Source organism: Mytilus galloprovincialis, chromosome 6 (assembly GCF_965363235.1).
Source record: "Mytilus galloprovincialis chromosome 6, xbMytGall1.hap1.1, whole genome shotgun sequence".
Taxonomy (NCBI): domain Eukaryota; kingdom Metazoa; phylum Mollusca; class Bivalvia; order Mytilida; family Mytilidae; genus Mytilus; species Mytilus galloprovincialis.
The window spans coordinates 65,806,342-65,832,785 of record NC_134843.1 but is presented as its reverse complement, the minus strand read 5'-3'; the positions used below and the strand labels follow the sequence as shown (position 1 = coordinate 65,832,785).

The window sequence follows — 26,444 nt, the reverse complement described above, 5'->3', positions numbered from 1 at the left end:
TCGACTTCCCTAAACTGGTAAACTGACTTAAAATTTCAATCGAGGTTTTTGTAGTATATTTTTTATTCACTGCATAAAATTTAACGACTTTTGTTTGTTCTTTGGACTTAATCGAGCAAGTTGCAAAGGACTTGACATATCACGGAATATTTACTGAAACTATCCGTCATTATTTTGATTTTACAATAAGACTTTTCTGACAAAGTATATTTGATGTTTTATAACGAAAAAACATAGAATATAAACATATACAAACAAAGTATATGACATATATCAGTGCACTTTAATTGAAAATATGTGTATATAATAGCGAAAAAGGTAGTAATTTCATATATCATTTGAGAGCAAATTATTGACTAATACACAAAATGTGACGGAAGGCAAGTGATTGAGTTCCGTGTTGAAATTGAAGATTTTTACTCCACTCTTTTTCCATTGATTTCTTAAGTTTTTTTTCATATTTTGGTTCCGAAATTTTTATCACTGAATAGTTTTATTAAATACTATATGCTTAAAATATTATGGGATAATTTTTATTACTACTATGAAGAAGAAACTAAAGTTTGAGTCTGAATTTGCAATTAAAATTACCTCAATTTTAAATAGTCTGAACTTCACAAATTTTATAGATTAGAAGAAAATAAAATACTGAATTGCATATTTTGGCATGTAAAAATAGCTTCAGGAAAAACTATTTCAATTAAATGTAAGCAAACATACCCATTTTTTTCATTTTGAAAAAGGGGGGTTGAAACTCTCCAATAAACTACCAGTCATTAAAACGACTTTTTAGAAAAAAGTGACCGTACGAAATTCTGACGACAGGGCAAAAACTAAAGAAGACATATTTGTCTTTAAGTTAAGACCATTTTTAGCCGTGTGTTATTTGGGGAGATTAAACTGGCGATCTAGACGACTTTTTACACTTCTGTCACCGCACTATTCAGGTTGAAATTGTGTAAACGAATTAGATAATAAAAGTTTAGTTTTTTTTTTTTTTTTCTTTTTTTTTTTCTTTTTTTTTTTCTTTTTTTTTTCTCACCGAGGCAATTGCCTCGTTGCCTCAACCTAAGCTACGCCATTGCAATATGGAAGGTATATATAAGTTATTACATGCAGACATATTCTTTATTATAGTGAGATAAATCACATGTTCAATTTATATTATCATAATTTAGTTTATAGGTGTATTTATATGGATGCTCGAATGTAGAAGAAATTTACATTAAGATAGTGAAAAGACTTTTCAAACCAGTCCGCATTGGAAAAGATGAAAAAGAGAAAGTGTATTTTCTTAATATTTCCTTTGCCAACAAAGGTCTCGATGGCGTCAACTTAGGCAATATCCTTCTTAATAAATTAGTTCAATCGAAAATGCCTCCTTATTTCAAAGACCAGTCTGTACCAATCATTTCTTATACCTATAACAAACCTATTGCAACTAAACTTTTCAATTACGTTTTGCAGGATCTCAATATTAACGACTTCAAGTCTAAACCTCCTGATTGCACTTTTGCTAGTTCCCAATTCAAATATAATCCGGCTGACCTCAACATTGTCAATAACACTTCCCTGCGAAATGTGTTATCGAAAGGTCCGAAATAACGTGAGCCTAAATTAATCAATTGGAAATACAATATCAAAATTTTGAGGGATTCAGTCGAGGATTATGTCAGGCAATGGACTAAGCGCGAGACGGAAGACGTAGACACTCTTTCCGATTGTATTAGGGCGGTGAGGTCGTTGATACAAATCAGAATTGGTCTATCAATGCCCATGCTACGTCAATCTTTAAAGACCCAAATGCGCAGCGGAAAAACACTTATCCTACCTCCATGACAAATATGTTGTTGTCCCCGTAGATAAAACCCCAAACAACATCGTTTTTGTGTGTAAAACTCATTACATTAACTGCTTGATAAACGAAATAGGTATTGCCTATTCAGTTTTGGAAACTCATTATATACCCTCACGCCACTTACCAAAGAGGAAATCCTGGATGTTCATCATTTCTGTTTTATGTTCCTTTAGAATTTCAACCAAAGATGAAGAACTGGATCTTCCATCACTGTATTGAATACATAAACTAAATGTCCTTACAAACAACGGTATATTGCTGGGTCTTCCAAGTGCTCCACGAAACCTCTTTCTAAATTATTAACATCTATTTTATCAGCAATGAAAGCGGGTTTCAAAGTTATTGTGAAACTACCTATTCTAGAGGTGGTGTGAATCAGATGTGTTTCGGTAGTTTTGTTTACATCTAAAGTGTTAGCTAAAATGGACAGACAGACGTGTAGTACTGTTGTTGTAATTCATTTTTGTTAAAATACAAAAACGATGTGGTATTATTGCCAATGAGACAACTTTCCACCAAAGACCAAATGTCGAAGATGTAAGCATTTATGAATATAAACTGCAAAGGTACCGACGTGACATATTGTTACACAATTCAAATAAAAAATCATGAGACCTATTTGTGAACAAAAGAATTAAACGAAAAACAATACTTTAGGACCGCAATCAATGATAACGACAATACTTACGTGGCTGCTTACTCTGGACATGTAAATATATATAAAAAGGTGGTTTTAAACATCATTTCGAGTGCTCAACCCTCCCATTTACATAGAACAATGATATAACAGCAAAATACTCACGAAAATCGGCAGATGAAAGCTTAACTTATCTGATCGACATCAATAACCCGTTGTTATTGAAATCTAGTTCATATAAAATTAGAGACATAAATATCAATCAGTACACAGCAAATAAATTTAGTATTTAGTGGTATAGGTTCTTAGTAATTCAGAACTCGTTGCAGTATATAGTTTGATTTACTGTGGATTCATTCTTAATCGTGGTATAACAATATCGTTAACTTAGTTCCATCATACTTTGAACGACAAAATTATTTTATGATGTGACTCTGTACCTATGTATCTTGTCATACTTTGAATGACAAAATTATTTTATGATGTGACTCTGTACATATGTATCTTGTCATACTTTGAATGACAAAATTATTTTATTCATTAATATTACTTTTACTGTTAACCAACTTTTTTTGTGATATACATTTTACGTGACTCTGTACTTATGTATCACGTCATACTTTGAACCACACTATTATTTTATTTATTATTATTACTTTAACTGCTAAGTCAGTGTTTGTTATATCTATTTTGCGTGACTGTATTTATGCATCCCGACATACTTTGAACGACAAAATTATTTCATGTCTACCTGTGCGAATTTCAAACGCGCAATTTTACACCAGTACCCATACCCTCCTTCCTTGATGGGTGCATTTTACATAGACAAATATAATCGTATAATATAATCAAAATGAGGATGTTAATTTGATGTATGCCTTTTTGTGCTTCTTCGTTACATTTGTTGTTTTTATAGTGATTGAGATGATAACACAATGTTGACTGCTGTACCCCTATTTTTGACATTTTTACCTATTATGTCTGTTTGTTTTGTTCACGCATCGGTGACTATATAATGGAATTTGATGCGACTGTCATACAAGTGAGAGGTTTAGCTAGCTATAAAACCAGGTTCAATCCACCATTTTCTACATTTGAAAATGCCTGTACCAAGTCAGGAATATGACAGTTCTTGTCCATTCGTTTTTGATGCGTTTTGTTATTTGATTTTGCCATGTGATTATGGACTTTCCGAATTGATTTTCCTCTGAGTTCAGTATTTTTGTGATTTTACTTTTTCCTAAGGTTACAGAAAACTACGAATTTACGAATTCAACAAAAAATTATACCGAGACATGTGTATCGAGGCAGATGTTTATTTTCATGTATATTTATGTTATATTAGTATAGTGGTGACTTTGGATAGGCATGGTAACATAACAGATGTTTTGAAATAGAACATAAAAGTATTTTGATTAAATACACAATAAAATCTTTAGAATATCAGTAAGATATTACTCTTTTTTTATTACAAATTGGAAATATATGCAAGCCGTTTATAACTGTATCATTATTTGACTTTTTGGTGGTTAAAGAGGCATTAGCTACGAGATATGAAAAAAAAAGATACGATTTTGTTTGTTCAATCATTAATGAATGTGAAATAGTGAAATAAAATTTCGCTTTTAGCGCTTTTTTGGTTCAATTTCAAGAAACAGCGTTGATAAATTATTCAATTTCAAGTGAATAGTTCGACCTCATTCAATTTGCATCCATTTGACTTTCTATTTAACCCCTTAGCTAGAGATGGCATGAATTAAGCGTTCAGTCATTAAGAATATCAATTTTGAAAGTGAATCAAGGGTAAACCATTTGTTTTACTGATTATTTCCGCTAAAACAGATTCTTATACAGGTGAAAAAGGATGGTTTAAATATTTTTTTTCGGCTTTAATATGGAGTCAAACAGAACTAGAGAAATACAATCGCACGAATCGCTATCTATCTTTATCTATGTTTATGTTTATATCAAGTTATTTGACCGTCGGCACTCTTCGAAGGTCAACACGATGGTTAATTATATGCACTAAAATACACAAAAAGTTTTAAAACTTATAATCGTATTCATCCATCGAAAATTATTTTTTGAGTCTTTTTTATTGGGATGTACGTTTTAGTATGTTAGAAGTTAAATATGAGAAATTAAATCAAATCGGTGAACATGATTTTTACTGTTTATGTCCCTTTAAAAATCAAAAAGAATAAGTACAATACATTGCTATAAGGTAATATTGTTTATGATGGGGACACTAAATTTTACTCATTTGACTTAAAACGTCTTAAATAAGGTAGCTCAAGTAGATGTGTTTATTCATATGTTATTACTTTTGTTCATTTTCTAAAAACTGCTTATTATGTCAGTATTAGGAAAAATATTGAACCAGTGGTACATTTGTACATCAAAAGGCTTTAAAAACATAGCAAAATTCTGACAAGAAAAGTTATATATTGTAAAACGAAAAAGCATTCATGTGTTTGTTCACGCTTAAATCGAAATTTGAAATAAACACTTAAACCTAGAAGGAGCATTATCATTTTAAACAGAGATCCACGAATTACAAATCTAAACAAATTTTCTAATTTTCGAAACAGCGTATCACAATTTTACGTATCCTACGAAGTGTATTTTTTCTCTATCCATGAAAATGTACACCCACGAAAATAAATGATTCCACAGTATTATTAAGACACCTGTTTATTGTGAAAGACTGTATATACATACATTTTACCCTATTCATGTCTTTTGATTTTTGCTATTAGAGTACTGTCCTGTTGCTGTATAGTCATCAATTCTTTTATTAATGAACAGAGTCATTAAAGACATTGAAACGGTAATTCAAAAAAAAAAGAATTAACAGATATATGCAAGTTTCTGTTGTGTCGTAGTTCTGTTATATTTGATGCGTTTCCCTCAGTTTTAGTTTGTAACCCAGATTTGTTTTTTTCTCTATCCATTTATGAATTTCGAACAGCTGTATACTACTGTTGCCTTTATTAATAACACAGTTGTGATTTTAAGCAAACCGTTCAGATTTGATGTAATATATATATATATATAAAGTGCCTAGAAAATCAACTTACGATGTTAGAGTAGATTTGATTCGTAACTTCCTCCCCGGCGCCGGGGCTGGAACCTGTACTTTTTATTTCTAACTTCTACGACAACACCGCCTAGCATTGCGCAGAGACCTTATCCCCTCCTCTAACTCTAGCTTATAAAAATAAGCTTTCGTTTCGGGAGGTGTTACCTTGTCGTAGGAATTAAACAAGGATCTCTGATACAATACACGAAGTATTCTTTTTAGTGTACAGAAATGATCATCTACTCATCTCTTCAGTATAATTACAGGATGCTAATCTATTTTTAGAAGCATACAATCACTGTAAATTTATATAATTATGTATATCTTTGCCTATGTGTAGTGACAACTGCAAATTATACCTTGTCCATCGAATTTCTTATGATTAAGAAATACCAGGCGTTAGAATATGTATAAAGTGCCTAGAAAATCAACCTAACGATGTTAAAGTAGATTTGATTCGTAACTTCCTCCCCGGCGCCGGGGCTGGAACCTGTACTTTTTATTTCTAACTTCTACGACAACACCGCCTAGCATTGCGCAGAGACCTTATCCCCTCCTCTAACTCTAGCTTATAAAAATAAGCTTTCGTTTCGAAAATATATATATAAACAGTTCTGTTAGTTCAGAGCTCTGTGCCGTTTCTTTGATCCTAATTAGTTTTAAGAAATATAAGTGTAATTCATGAGTGTCACATATAAGTTGCCTCATGAACTGCAACAAGGAAACTCCAATATTATACAATGTATTCAAATTGCTTTTTAAAATGCGCTTAAAATCTTTTTATACATTATTTTTCATTTCTTTAATTACATATAGTAATATTTTGGAAATTGCAGACTCTCTTACACAAAACATGTCAACGGCGCTATATCGGTTTATGTGTCAGAATATAGTAGGATCAGAAGAACATGTTAAAAGAATGAGATTGATGAATACTGTCAGGGACAATTGGGTAAGCGACAGTCGTCACACAACAATAACAAGTGGAAGCTTTGGGGAAGGGCTCGATCGCAAAGGCAGTGATATAGATTTTATGCATGTTCAGAAAGGATGCGAAGTTGATGAAGATGTAAAACCAAGATAGGATGCAAGTTTAACATATGTTGCCATGAAAACAGATAATGTAAAGCCTGGTTTTACTCAGTTAATTCTTAAACAAACGTGTTTGTAGTCTGTTTTTTTTTTTGTTTTTTTTTTATCTGCGAAGAAATTAACGGTACATATTATTGTTAAAGTGCGTTATTAAAAGAAATGTTCTTGAGTCGGGTGTTAAGTAAAATCCATGGACCATGCATATCTGACAATGATAGTATCTTTGACTATGGCTATTGCTTTCATTACAAATCATGGACATCAATTGCAGAATGATGGATAACAAGATCCAGCAATTCATGGCCAAGCTATGATGTCAAACAAACAATAATGAAACATGGAGTACTATTTGTACCAATAGGAGTTCAGGGGTTGTGTGCACCAAAAGAAGATCTAGAATGGCGAATATCTTTTTCAGTTGGTGAACACCTTTTTAATGAATACATTTACACATACCCAATTATAATGCTACGCCCTATTAAAAATTCTTATGAGAGATGTAATAGAATAGCTATGTTCTTCAAATGTCAACATTTACTCTGTTCATATTTCCTAAAAACAATAATTTTCTGGATGTCAGAGGAACTACCCCAACCCGTGTGGAAATCTAACAATCTTATATCTTGTTTTATGCGTTGTTTCAACAGGCTGGTGTATTGTGTCGAGTATTCAGTTTGTCAGCATTACTTTATTCCAGAGAACATGTTTGAAAATAGGATAGAGGGACCTGCTCCAGAAATACTTTTAGAGAAACTATATACCTTGCGTAGTTACGGTTGGCGATGCATCTTATTTTCAGATCAAATATGCAATTTTCGCGTATCAATGTTAAACTTTCATATTGAGCCGCACTCATTTCGTGTAAATGATGTGAAAATATTTCTTGTGTCTAATTTTCTCATGCTTGCAAATAAGATGGCGTCTATATAAGTTGTACAAAATGAAAGGTTTAAAAATAATTTACTGAAACGAGGAATTCAGCAGATTGTTTCGTCCGAAAAATCGTCAATGAAATATTTAATCTCGTACGACATGAAATGTGCTGTACATCACTCGTCCATTCTATACCACTGAACAGGACGAACAGTAATAATAGATACCAGTACAGGCAGTACAAATCCTGTCTAAGTATTCTACTACAAAATATCTACCATGACGCTGTATCTGGATGTTTGATGTTAGCTTCGTGTTTTTATAAGACAAAAGCTTTACACGTGATCGTCTATGCTACATCTAAATGTAGTCCAGAAAAACTGTATAGAGGAAGAGATATTGTTTATTTCCATCATCAATTGCTTAACAGGAAATTGTTCAAGAAGAAGGATTTTCCTTATCAGTGTAAAATATTGTTTGTAGATGACATAAAGTTTGGTAATAACTCTGAATTGATACCTGATGAACTGGTACAACTAGAATATGATTATTTTTATTCTCCAGCATATTGGTATTTCCTGAAGTTTCTTTGTCATTATCATCTCAATAATGTCAGACAATCTCAGGATACTCTCGACGATCTACAAAGGGTTATAGTTAAACACTTTTATTATATACTTAGTAGTAAATACAGATAAATTGTAAGTGTAATACAATCAATGGAAAGCATGCTGTATCAGCCACCCGTGATGATATCGATATCAGCACGGTTGCAAAAGCTTTATCACACCTTTAATCTGTATGACGTCACGTCATCGACTGCAGTCCCTGTTGCAAAGGCTTTATCAAATTCCTAATCTGTATGACGTCATGTCAAACCTATAATCTGTATGACGTCATTTCAAACCTCCTTATCTGTATGACGTCATGTCACATAAAAAAACATCTAATTGAGGTATATGTATATAATAAAGTGTATATGATATGGCTTTTTCAATATCACACACCGTATCAACCCTCAACCAATATAATCCCTCGAGCAGAGCTCTTGGGATTATATTGGTGTCTCGAGTTGATACGGATGCGATATTGAAAAAGCCATATGATATTCTCTATTTACATAGCAGGTTGTATTGATATTTCAAAGTCATATCTTTTATTATATATTGCTTTACAGTTATTAGGCCACACTGAATTGGCTAGACAGGCGTACATACTATCTGTTAAAATATTGCAAAACTGTTAATAAGATCAAAACTTTCAGAGACTATTTCCAAAAAATTGGATAGAACAGTTTTGCTTTCAGTGGAACTGCCGGTTTTATCATGTGAGTATATTTTATTGTTTTCTTTTTATATGTAATATATGGTATCTAAAATCATTAGTGAATTAGTATCAACGATAAATCATATTATTTTAAAGGGAATAGTCAAGTTGTCTACCTTCGACCATATTATGTATGTCTGGGTGTATGAAAACACCACTTAAATTAAGCGAATTATTATGAAATTTGAGGCGAACATCGCAGAGAAAGAACTCACCAAGGACCCACACTCCAAATTTATCAAGAGGAAACATTTACCTGCATGTCCAGCATGTCAAAAGCTATGTACATCGATATATAAATGTCATCATTAGGTGGTGCTTTTTCCCTCCATTATTTGAATTTGATCTTAATATCAGTTAGTTGCTGTTGTATATATTTATTTTCTCTCTTTGTATTTTATGACATAATAGCTTCTCTACCCATGAATACAGTATGTTGACTGCGGTATATTCTTTTTGGTTAAATGTTGGCCATGTTTTATTCATACTTTCGCTTACGTTCATATCAGGAGATTCAGTTTACCCACGTAAATGTTGAGCCGACTAGAATGAAGTTAAATGGACAGCAAAGAAATTGGAACTTGACAAAAGAAATGTAACAATCATTTCTAAGTGATTGAAACTAGGGGATTAACAATCATATCCTCCCGAAAACGTCAGTTTAATTGGCATGCCATATGAGTGATAGATTGTTAGAAAAACGCCCCTGTTCATTCGCCCATTGTTTTCTATCTCTCGCTCTCTATTCAGTAAGATGCAAACTTTTCAATGTGGTCAATATCTTGATACAAACATGATTGCATAATGGGTTTTTGTATCACTAATGTCATTGAAAAGACTTAAAATTGTTTTTCTTCCACTCATTTTTTTATCGTCATTTTGTTTTTCACATTTTTTTTTATATTTTTCATTTCATAAAAATGTGTCAGGTTAATTACCATAGAGAACTCGTTTACTACAAGTTCATGTAACAAGATCAATAAATTGGCTTTGACAAATAATTTAGATAATGAATATAAAAATACTGAATTTAAACACGTTCTTGGAATTCGGTCGGTTGACATTGATAAAGACATAACTGGTGAGTAAAAATACCATGCCATATCCAGTAGAAAGGAAGACAATAACCCTAATTTCTCGTGAATAAGAAAAAATCTCAACCCCGTACTAAGAACCATTATAAAACTTGTTTATGGATTTGACTTATCAGATATTTCATTTTCGTTTGGTTTAGCCGAGCCTCGTCGACTCCGAAGTCTCAATTAAATGACCTAATGGATTTAATGGTGATTATTTTACAAGTCCTTCTTAAGCATTAAGTGTTTGCCAACAATAAGACATTCAATCTGTTTTAAGAAGATATGGAATCTAATGTAATCATTATATATGTTTTTGAAAATCGCAAAAAAATGCAAAACATACATTGTTTACTTATTTTGTATGTCCTAAACTTATTGTTTAAAGTTTATCATGTTTATCCGGCAATAAATATTTGCATTTAATTCTTAATTAATCGTTTCTCTCAAACAAAATATTACCTTTGTCATAAAAAATACTCGGTTAATAAAGTATTTCAAATAAATGTAATTTAGATAAATTATATTTCGATTTTTCAATGTTATATAGCGTCATTGTACCATAAATTTTGTGAATGAAATTTATCAACTCAATGAACAAGAAACGCTATACAGATCATACAGTTAGGTGATCATCAATTGGTTTTTTAGGTTTCTCATTAAAAAAATGTATATAAATTACATGCAGATAATTATGTTAACACATTTCATCGATTATTACTACAGTGAAAACTAGATGATTTGAACTAAAGCTGCTATGTCAAGTCTGATCTAGTATGTTTTTAAAAGAGTACCGTTAAAGACTCTTCTATCTACAGTTTAATTCTTCGATATAAACCAACATTATAACATTATATTCAAAATACACAGTACATAGCTGCTGAGCATCAATCGATTGTTCCTGTAACGCGTTATATAATTGTAATCCTTGTGTATATGATAAGTTTATCTACTTATTCGGATGAGGGTTTTATCTCACCTGGCCCACAGGGACCAAGTGAGCTTTGTTATCACGTGGTGTCACTCGTCCGTCGTCGACGTCTATCGTCGTCGTCCGTTAACTTTTACAAAAATCCTCTCCTCTGAAACTACCGCGCCAAATTAAACCAGACTTGGTCTGAATCATCTTAGGGTTCCTAGTTTAAAAGATGTTTCCAATGACCTCATCAATCACAACCAAGCTGGCCGCTTTGGCTTAAAATAGAACTTGGGAGTGAAATGTAGTTTGGGGGATACTTGTGAAACCAAAGCATTTAGAAACAATATGACTGATTAAAAATGTTCATCAAGTCAAGATCAATCTGCCCTTAAATTGTCAGACGCATCAGATAACTAGTTGTTGGGTTGCTGCCCCTGAATTGGTAATTTTAATGAAATTTTGAGGTTTTGGTCATTATCTTGTATGAATATAGTATAAGATAGAGATAAATTGTAAAAAGCGAAAATGTTTAGCAGAGTAAGCTCTACAAATAAGTCATCATGATCAAAATTGTCTATTGACTGCGTCAGGAGTAATTTCCCTGTAAGGTTAATTTATCACAATTTGTCGTAAATAATTGCAATTGGTTTTTTATGCCCCATTTATGGACATTATGTTTTCTGGTATTACGTCGGTTCGTTCGTCCGTCTGTCCGTCCGTCCGTCTGTCGCGCTTCAGGTTAAAGTTTTTGGTCGAGGTAGTTTTGATGAAGTTGAAGTCCAATCAACTTGAAACTTAGTACACATGTTCCCTATGATATGATCTTTCTAATTTAAATGCCAATTTAGAGATTTCCTCCCATTTGCACGGTCCATTGAACATAGAAAATGATAGTGCGGATGGGGCATCCGTGTACTAGAGACATATTCGTTTTTACAGTTGTTGTCCATTCATTGAATATGTTTTAGTTTTTTATTGTAGCATTTGATTATGGACTTTCCGTTTGAAATTTTCGTCCGAGCTCAGTATTTTTTATTTAACTTTTAACAAAAAGCTTCTCTAAGTAATATACTGGGCTATACAATTAAACTTAGTCACAATTTGAAAAAGAGTATCTTTAAATGTACCCGATGAACCTGTCATCCAAAAAACATGATCACCATGTCTTAAAATATAACATTTATCAAGTTTACAGATCCTTACAAGGTTGTACAAATTTTCCATCTATTTCATTATGAATGCTATTTGTTGTAATGTGTTTGTTCTCTTTTATAACAATATATAACCTATATCGATATCGATCGCTACAGGAGACTGAATGCTTCCTAGTGTAACACCAAAGTATACATAAGTACATAATTGACTCTCAGCTGACAAATCTTATAAATGAAGTTTTGATGTTGAATACAGGATTCAAAACGTGTGTACTTCATTAAATTTCACAACAAATCAGGAAGTTAGATCATCTTTGCCAGCGGATGTATTTACCTATTTCACATAAAAACAATGACATTGTACGCATTGACTTTTCAAAATACCTTCAAATGGATGTATATTAACCCTAAAATGATATACACAATCAGACGCTCATCAGCAGTGTTCAAGTAAGCTATTTACAGGTCATAGTACAAACAAATAAACAAGACACTTTAATGAAATACACCATAAAACCGTTTCAATAATTCGTTGCATGTCGATTGTGCTTGAAACCAAATCGTGAAAATCTACAACTTAACAGAAAGAACATAAAGGACAACAAATGTATTATTGGCAATTATACCACTTCTTTTTTAAACTAAGGACACCATTTGTTTATTAAAAATAATAATAGAGTAAAACTAAAGATAATCAATAACACATATCTTACATAGACGTGGGGCAGTATCAAAATAGACTACATTTTCATGAACATCTCGAAGGAGTTGCTAGGATAGACAATAATGGCCATCTCCTGGTCTTCAAATACGACAGGTGGTAAAATATTTGCTAATCGAAATGTAAATAACGGCATCAGGAATATACCGCTGTTGAAAAGTAACAAATTGACCGAGAGAAAACAATCCGGGCCACAAACTGAAACAGAGGGAAACACATCAACTATAAAAAGAAAGAAAAAACAACAGAACATCAGAAACACTGAAGTTAGGTTTCTTGTTCGACTTATTGAAACCAATGCGTAGGTTGCTTTGTTTGGTACACTACCACTGCCATAATCATTTACCCAGTTATGCTACTATAATGATCAGTTTGTTACTCGATATCAGGGTTGGCAGGAATTATTATTCAAACAATTACATAACACATGCTTAAAAGTAATGTTGACCCAAATTATACCTTTTACTTCTGGGACTAACCACTCGTCTCGTAACATTGCCTATTTCATTTCGGACTGTTACATGCTTCAATGACTTAAATGGTAAGCTTTCGTTTTTGCACAAATTAGGAAAAAAATTATAATAGTAAAACTTGTATAAATCTTCTTTAACCAAGTTAATTTTCAAGGAAACAGATTTTCCCCAAAAAAATTAAAAAAAATAGTAACATGTAACTGTATCCACCCTCAACAAAAATTATCAAAGGTAGCATGAATATAAACATCAATGTCCGAAATCTTTTATAATTAAAAAAGTACATTAAACTCAAATGAGTTGTTTGATTATGAATTTCTTAATAAATAATTCATTTCCGATAGTGACAAAACTTGTACTACCATAGGTTAAAAGGAAATTTAAAAAAAGGAAATACATAACTGTCTCGATTAAAAAAATGTTTGATCCTATAGCTGAAATATGTGTTATAGAATTACTATCTGTAACTTAGACGTATACAAACATAGTTGTGTGTTATTGAACACAATTTGTTTCGAAATCGAAAAAAAGTTATTCCGAAATCAAATTCCAGGATATCTATAGCTAGTGCACGAATTCCTCATTCGATGTTTTTATTTCCCTTATATGTGTTATTTACAAGTTTTTTAAAGGTATGATGATTATTTCACGTACAGAATATAATAAAAGTGAAACAAGTACCGGAACTATTAAAATGGATTATATATAGAGGAAAGGCAGAGGGACGGAAATACGTCAATCCGATACGAAACTAAAATCAAAAACGGAAGAAGATCATGTTGATTTTACGGACAGTCAACAGATATGGCCGGTATGTCATATTTTATAGATATTTCTTAGTTAATCCTTTTAGTTTAGTATAATTTGATACATTATATGTTCATTTTTATTATTATTTGTTCCTAGGTTTTGTTTATGGATAATTCGATGTAAACTGAATTCTATAAAGGGGCACTAGCTACGAGATATATAAAAAATCGAATATATTAGTTTTGCTCAATTATTAATAAAAGTCAAATTGTGAATTAATAATTCGCTTTAAGCAGCCAGTATGGTTCAATTTTGTCAAAATAACCCAAAATACATTGATTATGAATTATTCACTTGCAAGTGAATAATTACTTCATTGAATCCGTATTCATGTGAACTTCAATTTAACCCCTTAGTTTGAAATGGACAACACGCGAATTATATGTGTAAAGTTATTCAAAGGAACAGAATACCAACAGCACGAGTTTGCATAAGGTAGCAATAAACAGTTAGGAAAAAATACTAAAATTTGCCCTTATGAATTTTACCATCCCCTTTTCATTGCTTTCTTGCAATAGCAAGCTAACTGTTTGTGTCATATATGGGCATATGTATGTAATCAGAATCTTCCATAGATTTTATATCCAGTATATAAAATGGTAAAATATAATTTCTTTTGGGTGTATCCATGGCAACAATCTGCATTTATTTGTTATAAAATATTGCAAAAAGGAGGGGGGGAAGATGTCACATATTTCCCCAAAATTTGGCTAAAAGTAGAATTTCAATCGCTTGAAGTAATACCTTTTCTGAAACTGTGTACATATATCATTCAGCAAATCCAATGAAAATCATAGTCTTTCGTCTCATTCTTTTGAAAAATTGCGTCAAAAACTTCGTGTAGAAAAAGAGTGTTTGTAAACAGTACATTAATTTCTGGACCGATGGCCGGTCTAGCTATGAAAATACGGATTGTCAAACAAAAACAGCCCATAAAACATGTAAAAAATCATCTTGATGCACTTATAAACCATCTTTGAAGGCTAAATTAGCACTTATCTGTCTAAAAATGAATTTTATTACACAATAACTTTCCTATTTGAAAAATCCACAGGGACCAACATGCGAAACTAAACTCCTAACTGTGTATTGCTACCTAATCCATTTATATCTATATTTATGTTTGCATCGCTTATATGGTCATCAGATGACTTAAGCGGTCAATTCGATGGTAAATTATATGGCGTCTTGACTAAATTACACACGAAACGAAGCTACGTATTTTCATGCCAGTGCCCTGTTTATTGCTTATTTTAGACTTTTAATAGTTTGGATAGATGTTTAACATTGTTATAAATCAAATATGAGAATTTGATTTAAATTGGTGAACATGAATTTGACAACTAGTGCCCCTTTAAATAAATCATAATAGTACTTACAGAATTTCATTGCATGAAAACGAAATTACAAGAATGGTCAACCGACTGCTTACATATTTCCAGTGAATGATTTATATCAATGATTTGTATTTTTTTCGAAAACTTTAGTGAAAAGACAGTTTCAAAAGTTGAAATGATCAGCAAAATAAGATCATACACGACATCAAAGTAAGAAATATAGCTGATTGCATCAAGGTAAAACTAATTATCAAAATGACCTAATTTTACCAGGTGAGCGATTCAGGCTGATGGAAACCTCTTGTTTAAAGTTTAGAATATTGCCATCATAAATGATATATGATGTGGGATAATGCAACACTAAAATTCATGATGTAAAGAATATTACAAGAAAATTAGATAGCGAATTAGAACACTTAACGACAATCAGAGATGAACAATTAAACGAAGATGAAACACTTACAAATAATGTAAAACAATTAGAATTACAATTAGACACAATTTATGAATATAAAGCAAAGGGGGCTCAAATTAGATCAAGGGAGAAATGGATAGAGCTAGGGGAAAAGAATAATTCTTATTTTCTGGGATTAGAAAAACAGCGACAGGTAAAAAAATCTATTAACAAACTCAAAAATGAAAATAACGAGGTAACAACAAATCAAGAACAAATTTTAAAAATGATTAAAAACTATTATAAAATATTATATACAACCACGGCTCCAGATAAGGATCTACTGCATAAATATGTAGGTGATACTGTTATGGAAAGGGAGATAAATGTAAATGACTTTAAAATTTGTGATGGGGAGGTTACTATAGATGAATGTACTAAAGCTATTAACACGATGAAGTTAAATAAATCACCGGGTCTAGATGGTTTAACATTAGAATTTTATAAGACGTTCTGGGAAAAATTAAAAACAGTGTTAGTAAAAGTTCTAAATAAGGGACATGAGGAAAAACTTCTTTCATATACACAACGAACGGGTGTTCTTACTTTATTATTCAAGAAAAATGATCCATTATCTTTAGACAATTATCGTCCAATATCATTATTAAATGTAGATTTGAAAATACTATCTCATGTTTTAGCACAGAGACTAAAAAAATTTCTTCCTAAATTGATTAATGAAGATCAAACTGGATATGTAAAAAATCGATTTATTGGATTTAATTTACGGCAAATTCAAGATATAATGGACTATGCAGAATCAAACGGAATAGATGGGGCTATAATATTTGTTGATTTTACAAAAGCTTTTGATTCTTTGGAATGGGAATTTATGTTAGGTGTTCTAAAACATTTTGGTTTTAATGAATCATTCATATCATGGGTGGAAACATTATATAAGGGAATACAGACGTGTGTAATAAATAATGGATGGGTATCCGAAATTTTTGAAAACTCTAGAAGAATCCGTCAAGGGTGTCGTTTATCGGCTCTACTTTTTGTTTTATAGGTCGAAATTATGGCCGAGCGATTGAGGCAAACCTCAGACATTAAAGGTTTTCGTATTACTATAGATAATAAAACACATAGCATCAAAATATCACAATTAGCTGATGATACAACTCTGTTTTGCAGTTCAAAATCAGATATATCTAAATCTATGAATATAATTGAAACATTTGGCTCTTTCTCAGGGTTGAAGCTAAACCGTAATAAAACAGAAGGAATTTGGATTGGGGCGCTTAAAAACAGCGTAGATAAGATTGAGGGCATACGCTGGACAGACAAACCTGTCAAAGCTTTAGGCATTTATTTTGGTCACGATAGACTTCAATGTGAAAAGTTAAATTGGGAACCTAAAATAGATAACATGAAATCATTAATTAAAACATGGGAAAAAAGAAAATTAACAATGGTTGGGAAAATATTGATCATAAAATCTTTAATATTACCAAAATTTACATTTTTGGCTACTTCGTGCAAAGTTCCAGATATTTACTTGAAAGAAATTGAAAGCTGCTGTTTCAAATATATTTGGGAAGGAAAAAATGACAAAGTAAAAAGAAACACACTTATTGGCGAATACCAAAAAGGGGGGTTAAGAATGATCGATTTTGACAGTTATTTTACAGCACTGAAAGCCTCATGGGTCTCAAAATTAACAACAACCAATATGCCGAACTGGAAGATTATTCCTACTAAATATTTTAACAATCTTGGTAAAAACTTTCTTGTTTTTAACATGAATTTAGATAATATTAAATCAATAGATGGACTTGCAAAAATACCCGATTTTTATTTACAAGTAATTTCAAGTTGGGTTAAAACAGGAGGAGGTTTATCAACATTTTCTAATCACTTTTCTAATATTAGAAAACAGATTATTTGGGGAAATAAATATATTAAATGTCGCAACAAATGCTTGTTTTTTCCCGAGCTGGGTTAAAAGTGGATTGGTTTACATTAACGACATATTCGATCGTGAAGGAAATTTATCCGAAAGTTTTATTTTAAAAAAGTTAATTAATAAAACAAATTGGATTGTAGAGTTTAAGATGTTAAAATCCTGCATCCCAAAAGAATGGATGCAAGTTTTAAAAAAAGAAAACTCCGTTAAGAGTATAATCAATATATGTAAGGTTAAATTAAGATGGCAAAATAAACAAATTGAAACAAAAGATATCAGCAATAAAATACTCTATAAAACTTTAGTAGATAAAAAATATATAAAGCCAATCGGTATCAACATTTGGACAAAATATTTAAAATTAGAATACATACCACAGATGTCATTTGTATACGATTTTATATTTAAAATTTTAAAGGAAAATAAGTTAAAAATTTTCAGATGGAAACTGCTTCAATATATTATTCCTACAAAGCAGCTACTATTAAAGTGGAAAATATCTGAGAACGATAAATGCAATTTTTGTAAAACAAAAGAAGAAGATTATTTGCATTTCTTTATTACATGTTCATTTTTGAAAGATTTTTGGGAGAAAGTACATTATCTTCTAGCAAAAATTAATTTTCAAAACAAGATATTAGCAAAACATATAGTATTTGGATACAAAATATCAGATCAAGGGTATAACGGTTTTAATTATTTCTTGACAATTATAGGTTTTTGTATTTACAAGTCGTACTATGTATCCGAGCAAAAACTGAAATTTTTAGATGTGTATGCTATGTTTATAAAGGATTTACGAAGGTTTATGAATGAGAATAAAACAGTATCTCAAAATGTATTTTTCATAAAGTTAAAAAGATTAATATAATTGATGGGAAAAAAAAATAATGTTTTATTATATTTTATTATATTCTGTGTATTTTCCTGGATACTCAGAAAGTATTTCACAGGGATACTTTATTGAAGCTTGGACAATGAAGTAAAGATGTAACAAGCAATTTGAAGAATAAAGAATATTTATTTGTTGGTAAAAAAAAAAAAAAAAAAAAAAAAGAATATTACTTTATTGATTCATTTTCAACAAGTAATTCCCATTAATTATGTCATATAAATCATTTAATCTGGTTAAAAAAACGTCCAATTTCTGTTGTAGGCTCAAGTCTCATAATTTAAAAACATGTTATTGTATTTTTTTTTCCTATTGTACTTCCCTGTGCTTTTTCACCCTGACCAATCCCTGTTTTATTATCTTATCACTATTATTAGACCTGAAGTGAAGCTATCAGTAACGTCATAATATGGCACAACAACTTCCAATCAAACATTTGGAAGTACAACCAAGTATACAAATGTATAACGAAGTGAGAAAAAAAATCAAATGGTACGCCAAGAAAAATAGCGGCTTCGTTATATCGTGAATTGTCAGCTCTATCGCCGACATCTATGACAACATTCGATATTACTGTCCATAAAATCAGATTATCTATGCATCATATTTTGTCGTAATTCTGATGAATATAATAGAACATTTTATTAATCCAAGTATGAACCCTGGCAGGTTTTAAATTTCATACAATGATATCAATAATTTTTGTTATGACAATGACATGATAATAAAAAATAACACAACACAACAGAACAAGGAATAGTTATTGCATACACATGGAAGAGAAAGTTAATGTGGGAGACAATAAATACATTTTTAAGGATTATTCCCCTTTGCGTATCTAATAACCTAAGAAATGTTGTTTAAAGCTGGATATATGTTGTTCAGAGCTTGATAAAATATATTTGAAGTATTAAGATATTAAGCATATTTATTGTTGCTTCATTTGATAGACTTAACTATTAGTGGATGACAATAATGATCTGATACATTGTGATAAGACAATAGACAACTTTCGAGTTCGATGCATTTCCGTCAAAAACTCTGGTTTCAGTGAACGTCATTTGTGCGTTTAGGGGCGTCGTCACTTCCATTCCAATGTTGAGCGAGTGGTTGGAAAACTATAATTCTATATTGTACGAATTATTCGGCAAATTGAATTCCCAAAATTGACAATCAGCACTGCTGTCATTAAGGAATTGTCAGTAAGTACCTACAGAACAACCACTATTTCTAGTTTATCCTGCACAATGACGATAACTAAGACGCTTGGTGAACGTTAATAGAGCAGGGATACAGGCGATCCCCTCTATCTGTTAAAAGACGTCATAAAGGCGCGTATAATTGACGAGTTTTTTTTCCGGTGACGGATGAACTTAAAAGTGGTCTATTTGAACACATTTTCACAAAATAATAGAACTTTAATGTTATTTATACATTTCCTTTTTTTCCTAGATTAATGGAATGTTTTACATGACCATGGTGAACTATAGAGTTCTTCACTGCCATTCGTATGCGATGTTTGTATTTTTATTATTGAGTCACTTATACACACTCATTCATTGGTTAATGGTTGATATAAAAGATTCTTGAACTCAAAACATATCAAGTCCTATTTTACTCTGGCCAGTTTAGAAGAATAAACACTTTTACTATTGAAAATCTTTGAATTCAGAGATTTAAAAAAAATCACAAATATGAACAGCACTTATTGCAGAATGATGTGTCATTTCAAATATATAAGATTGTTATATCTTCTAGATTATGGCTAAATTCGGTATAAATTTGTCAAACAAATATTGTATAAACAGAACTCTCAGGACAGAAATTTGTATTGGTTTTTTTTTCTTTTTAGGATATTCATTTGAATAATACTGTTCTGTAAGCTGGTTAAATTAGTCTTTATGTTCGAGCGAATATAATATTTTAAAATTCAATATTTTTTTTTAAATGACCGCAAAATATTGTGAGATAGGGCCAAATGTATGATGCAGTGCATTAAATAAACCAAAGAGTCGCTGTAATTCAATTCCATAAACTTTTAAGAATAGTTAAAATCAAATTTTTAAAAATGGCGATAATAAGAGATCGAAATGTCATTGGTTTAGAAATTAAATTCTGTCGCTCTCAGTCGATAAACCTATTTTTTTCTACGTCGACATAAGGTTCAGCTCTTTCATTAAATGTTACTACATGTATAAGGTTAATTGTTTTTAACTTATGCTAGTTTGTACCAAATAGCTGTAAAGATATTTGGTAACCAATGACAGTAGTCGGCACTTCTGTGTTGGCATGTATTATCATTGCTATGGTCATAATCATAAATTAACTGTTTATAAAATTCTGCATTACTCAAAGCACTAAGGATTTTCCTTCACAGTAATAGATTATCTGTATTTGAAAAATCTTTCGGAATTTTGAATTCTGTTTTTTTTTCTAAACCCTTTTCTCGAATCGAATCAAACCTGCAATACAGTATATCCGAATTGGTTTTAAATGATTTTAAATATTTTTTCATTTTTAAATCACATATTTAAGGTCTTTCCTTTTCTATAAGGAAAGACCTTACTGTATTTCTTCTGATTATTATTATTATTATTAAGGTCTTTCCTTTTACAAAAGGGAAAGACCTTACTGTATTTCTTCTGTTTATTATTAAGGTCTTTCCTTTTTCTATAAGGAAAGACCTTACTGTATTTCTTCTGATTATTATTAAGGTCTTTCCTTTTACTAAAGGGAAAGACCTTACTGTATTTCTTCTGTTTATTATTATTCTTTTTGTTCCGCCAAACTTTGACAAAATTTCCCTCCGTAACCGTAAGACGTGTCGCTTTCATATTCACACTTTGTATCGGTGTCATGAATACCTATCCGGAACTCACCCTGTGAGTCGAAATATTTTGTCGGTTCGGAGTAATCCCTCCGAAACCCAAAAACCTTGTTATCGTTCCAACACCGTAACCGTAATAGGTAGAAAAAAAACGAAGGGTGAAATTTGTTCAGGACCAGACCCCGGTTCTTTGTTACATTTGGATCGAAAAGATTCAACGACTCATTGGTAGGGTTATGCCCCTATGAAAATTAACCGGTGTCGGTTGGCCACCAAAACTCAGAAACCGTAAGTCGTAGACACCTAGGATCTTCACCAATCATCATCAATTCATGTATCTTTGAAAAATACCTCAAGGTCAAATTTGTATGTTGACCTTGACCTTTGACCTAACACCTTGTTATGGGATAATCTCAGAAACCATTATACTTACAGAAATTTTAAATAGTGGAAAATGTTTGGGTCATTACGGCGCAACTTTGTTACATTTTGACCGCAGAGATTTGACCTTTTTTTAAGGGGCATAAAGCCTCTTTTACGTTTCTGAAAAGACAAAATCAGCTTTTACTACATAACCGAAGGTCCTAGACCCATGGGGTCTTCAGCAATGACATTGGGGACTAATGACCTTGACAAAGGTCAAAAGGTCAAAGGTCAAGGTCATGTCCAAGATAGCGAATTTAGTGTTTTTAACCTTATTTAAAGGATTTTCAGTGTGTTTTAAAGCTTTTCAATACATTCTACGTCTATTTGAACATGTATTTTACATTGCAAAAGGAAAGACCTCTCAATTGTTCAAGAACAATTGACAGTTTAATTAAGGTCTTTCCTTTTTCTATAAGGAAAGACCTTACTGTATTTCTTCTGTTTATTATTATTCTTTTTCCGCCAAACTTTGACGAAGTTAGCAGCCTAAACCGTAAGACGTGTCGCTTTCATGTTCTCACTTTGTATCGGTGTCATGAATACCTATCCGGAACTCACCCTGTTAGTCGAAATATTTTGTCGGTTCGGAGTAATCCCTCCGAAACCAAAAAACCTTGTTATCGTTCCAACACCGTAACCGTAATAGATAGAAAAAAAACGAAGGGTGAAATTTGTTCAGGACCAGACCCCGGTTCTTCGTTACATTTGATTCGAAAAGATTCAACGACTCATTGGTAGGGTTATGCCCCTTTGAAAATTAACCGGTGTCGGTGGACCACCAAAACTCAGAAACCGTAAATCGTAGAGACCTAGGATCTTCACCATTCATCAACAATTCATGAGACTTTCAAAAATACCTCAAGGTCAAATGTGTATGTTGACCTTGACCTTTGACCTAACACCTTGTTATCAGAACAACTCAAAAACCATTATACTTACAGAAGTTTTAAATAGTGGAAAATGTTTGGGTCATTACGGCGCAACTTTGTTATATTTTGACCGAAGAGATTTGACCTTTTTTTAAGGGGCATAACACCTGTTTTAGGTTTCTGGAAAGACAAAATCATCTTTTACTATATAACCAAAGGTCCTAGACCCATGGGGTCTTCGGCAATGACATTGGGGACTAATGACCTTGACAAAGGTCAAAAGGTCAAAGGTCAAGGTCATGTCCCATATAGCGAATTTGGTGTTTTTAACCTTATTTAAAGGTTTTTCAGTGTGTTTTAAAGCTTTTTAATACATTCTACGTCTATTTAAGGTCTTTCCTTTTACTAAAGGGAAAGACCTTACTGTATTTCTTCTGATTATTATTATTATTATTATTATTATTATTCTTCTTGTTCCGCCAAACTTTGACAAAATTTCCCTCCGTAACCGTAAGACGTGTCGCTTTCATGTTCACACTTTGTATCGGTGTCATGAATACCTATCCTGAACTCACCCTGCGAGTCGAAATATTTTGTCGGTTCGGAGTAATCCCTCCGAAACCCAAAAACCTTGTTATCGTTCCAACACCGTAACCGTAATAGGTAGAAAAAAAATGAAGGGTGAAATTTGTTCAGGACCAGACCCCGGTTCTTCGTTACTTTTGGATCGAAAAGATTCAACGACTCATTGGTAGGGTTATGCCCCTATGAAAATTAACCGGTGTCGGTTGGCCACCAAAACTCAGAAACCGTAAGTCGTAGACACATAGGATCTTCACCAATCATCATCATTTCATGTATCTTTAAAAAATACCTCAAGGTCAAATTTGTATGTTGACCTTGACCTTTGACCTAACACCTTGTTATGGGATAATCTCAGAAACCATTATACTTACAGAAGTTTTAAATGGTGGAAAATGTTTGGGTCATTATGGCGCAACTTTGTTACATTTTGACCAAAGAGATTTGACCTTTCTATAAGGGGCATAACCCCTGTTTTAGGTTTTTGAAAAGACAAAATCAGCTTTTACTATATAACCAAAGGTCCTAGACCCTTGGGGTCTTCAGTAATGGCATTCGGGACCAATGACCTTGACAAAGGTCAAAAGGTCAAAGGTCAAGGTCATGTCCCAGATAGCGAATTTAGTGTTTTTAACCTTATTTAAAGAATTTTTAGTGTTTTTTCGAGCTTTTTAAGGTTGACCTTGACCTTTTCAATACATTCTACGTCTGTTGGAACATGTATTTTACATTAAAAAAGGAAAGACCTCTCAATTGTTCAAGAACAATTGACAGTTTAATTGAACATGTATTTTACATTACAAAAGGAAAGACCTCTCAATTGTTCAAGAACAATTGACAGTTTAATTATTAAGGTCTTTCCTTTTACTAAAGGGAAAGACCTTACTGTATTTCTTCTGATTATTATTATTATTATTATTATTATTATTATTATTATTATTATTATTATTATTCTTTTTGTTCCGCCAAACTTTGACGAAGTTAGCCTCCGTAACCGTAAGACGTGTCGCTTTCATGTTCACACTTTGTATCGGTGTCATGAATACCTATCCGGAACTCACCCTGTGAGTCGAAATATTTTGTCGGTTCGGAGTAATCCCTCCGAAACCCAAAAACCTTGTTATCGTTCCAACACCGTAACCGTAATAGGTAAGAAAAAAAACAAAGGGTGAAATCTGTTAAGGACCAGACCCCGGTTCTTCGTTACATTTGGATCGAAAAGATTCAACGACTCATTGGTAGGGTTATGCCCCTATGAAAATTAACCGATGTCGGTTGGTCACCAAAACTCAGAAACCGTAAGTCGTAGACACCTAGGATCTTCACCAATCATCATCAATTCATGCATCTTTGAAAAATACCTCAAGGTCAAATTTGTATGTTGACCTTGACCTTTGACCTAACACCTTGTTATGGGATAATCTCAGAAACCATTATACTTACAGAAGTTTTAAATAGTGGAAAATGTTTGGGTCATTACGGCGCAACTTTGTTACATTTTAACCGAAGAGATTTGACCTTTCTATAAGGGGCATAACCCCTGTTTTAGGTTTCTGAAAAGACAAAATCAGCTTTTACTATATAACCAAAGGTCCTAGACCCTTGGGGTCTTCTGTAATGGCATTGGGGACTAATGACCTTGACAAAGGTCAAAAGGTCAAAGGTCAAGGTCATGTCCCAGATAGCGAATTTAGTGTTTTTAACCTTATAGAAAGGATTTTTAGTGTGTTTTCGAGCGTTTTAAGGTTGACGTTGACCTTTTCAATACATTCTACGTCTGTTGGAACATGTATTTTACATTACAAAAGGAAAGACCTCTCAATTGTTCAAGAACAATTGACAGTTTAATCTAATCTATTTTTGTATTTACAGACTCCACTCTAACACAAGACATATCAATAGCGCTGTATCGGTATATGTGTCATAATATAGTAGGATCAGAAGAACATGTTAACACAATCAGACTGATGAACACTGCCAGGGACAATTTGTTATGCGACAATCGTGCAGCAGTAATAACTAGTGGAAGCTTTGGAGAAGGACTCGATATGAAAGGCAGTGATCTAGATTTAATGTTTGTTCATAAAAGAATCGAAGTATATGAAGATGTACAACCAAATTTGAATACAAGTATAACATATTTTTCAATGGAAACGGACAATGTCAAGCCTGGTTTCACTCAGTTACTCCTAAAACATGCGTGTTTGCAGTTTGTGTTTGATGTCTGTGAAAAAATAAACGGTAAATATTATTGTTCGAGTGCGTTATATAAAGAAACGCTCATGGTATGTCAACAAATGAAAATCCATGGACCGTGTATATCCGACGATGATGGATGGTTTGACCATGCTTTTTGTTTTCATTGTAAATCATGGATATCAATTGCAAAACAGTGGATAAGTAGATCGAATAACTCATGGCCCAACTATAATGTCAAACAAATGATAATAAAACACGGAGTACTTTTTGTACCAATCGGTGTTCAAGGAGCTTGTGCTCCAAAGGAAGATATAGAATGGCGAATATCTTTTTCAGTAGGTGAAAAACTTTTAATGCATACATTTAGACATACCCAATTATTATGTTACGCTCTATTAAAAATCCTTATGAAAGATGTAATAGCTTCCTTCTCCAAATGTCAAGATTTGCTCTGTTCATATTTTCTAAAAACAATAATTTTTTGGGTGTCGGAGGAACTACCCAAATCCGAGTGGGAACCTGAAAATCTTATACCGTGTTTTATGCATTGTTTCAGCAGACTGGTGTACTGTGTTGAGTATTCAGTTTGCCAGCATTACTTTATTCCAGAAAACAACATGTTTGAAAACAAGATAGAGGGGCCTGCTCGGGAAATACTTTTAGAGAAACTATATACCTTGCGTAGTTACGGTTGGCGATGTATCTTATTTTCAGATCAAGTATCTAATTTTCGTTTATCAAAGTTTAACTCTTATGTCACACCACACACATTCCGTGTAAATGAAGTGGAAAAAATACTTAATTCGAATTTATTTACGTTTGTAAATAGTTACATGTGTACAATTGCAATGAAGGGTGTGTTTTTAATGAAACGAGGAATTCAGCAGATTGTTTCAAGCGATAATTCATCAATAAAACACTTCATATCGTA

General features: G+C 32.2%; 1 long non-coding RNA gene across 1 annotated transcript; it reads left to right on the top strand.

Moving 5' to 3' along the window:
- Nucleotides 1-13,939: 13,939 nt before the first annotated feature.
- LOC143080132 (uncharacterized) lies at nucleotides 13,940-25,565 on the top strand. The gene is made up of 2 exons (XR_012979630.1): nucleotides 13,940-14,022; nucleotides 25,187-25,565. It is a non-coding gene; the product is annotated as an uncharacterized LOC143080132 (long non-coding RNA).
- The last annotated feature ends 879 nt before the right edge of the window (nucleotides 25,566-26,444 follow it).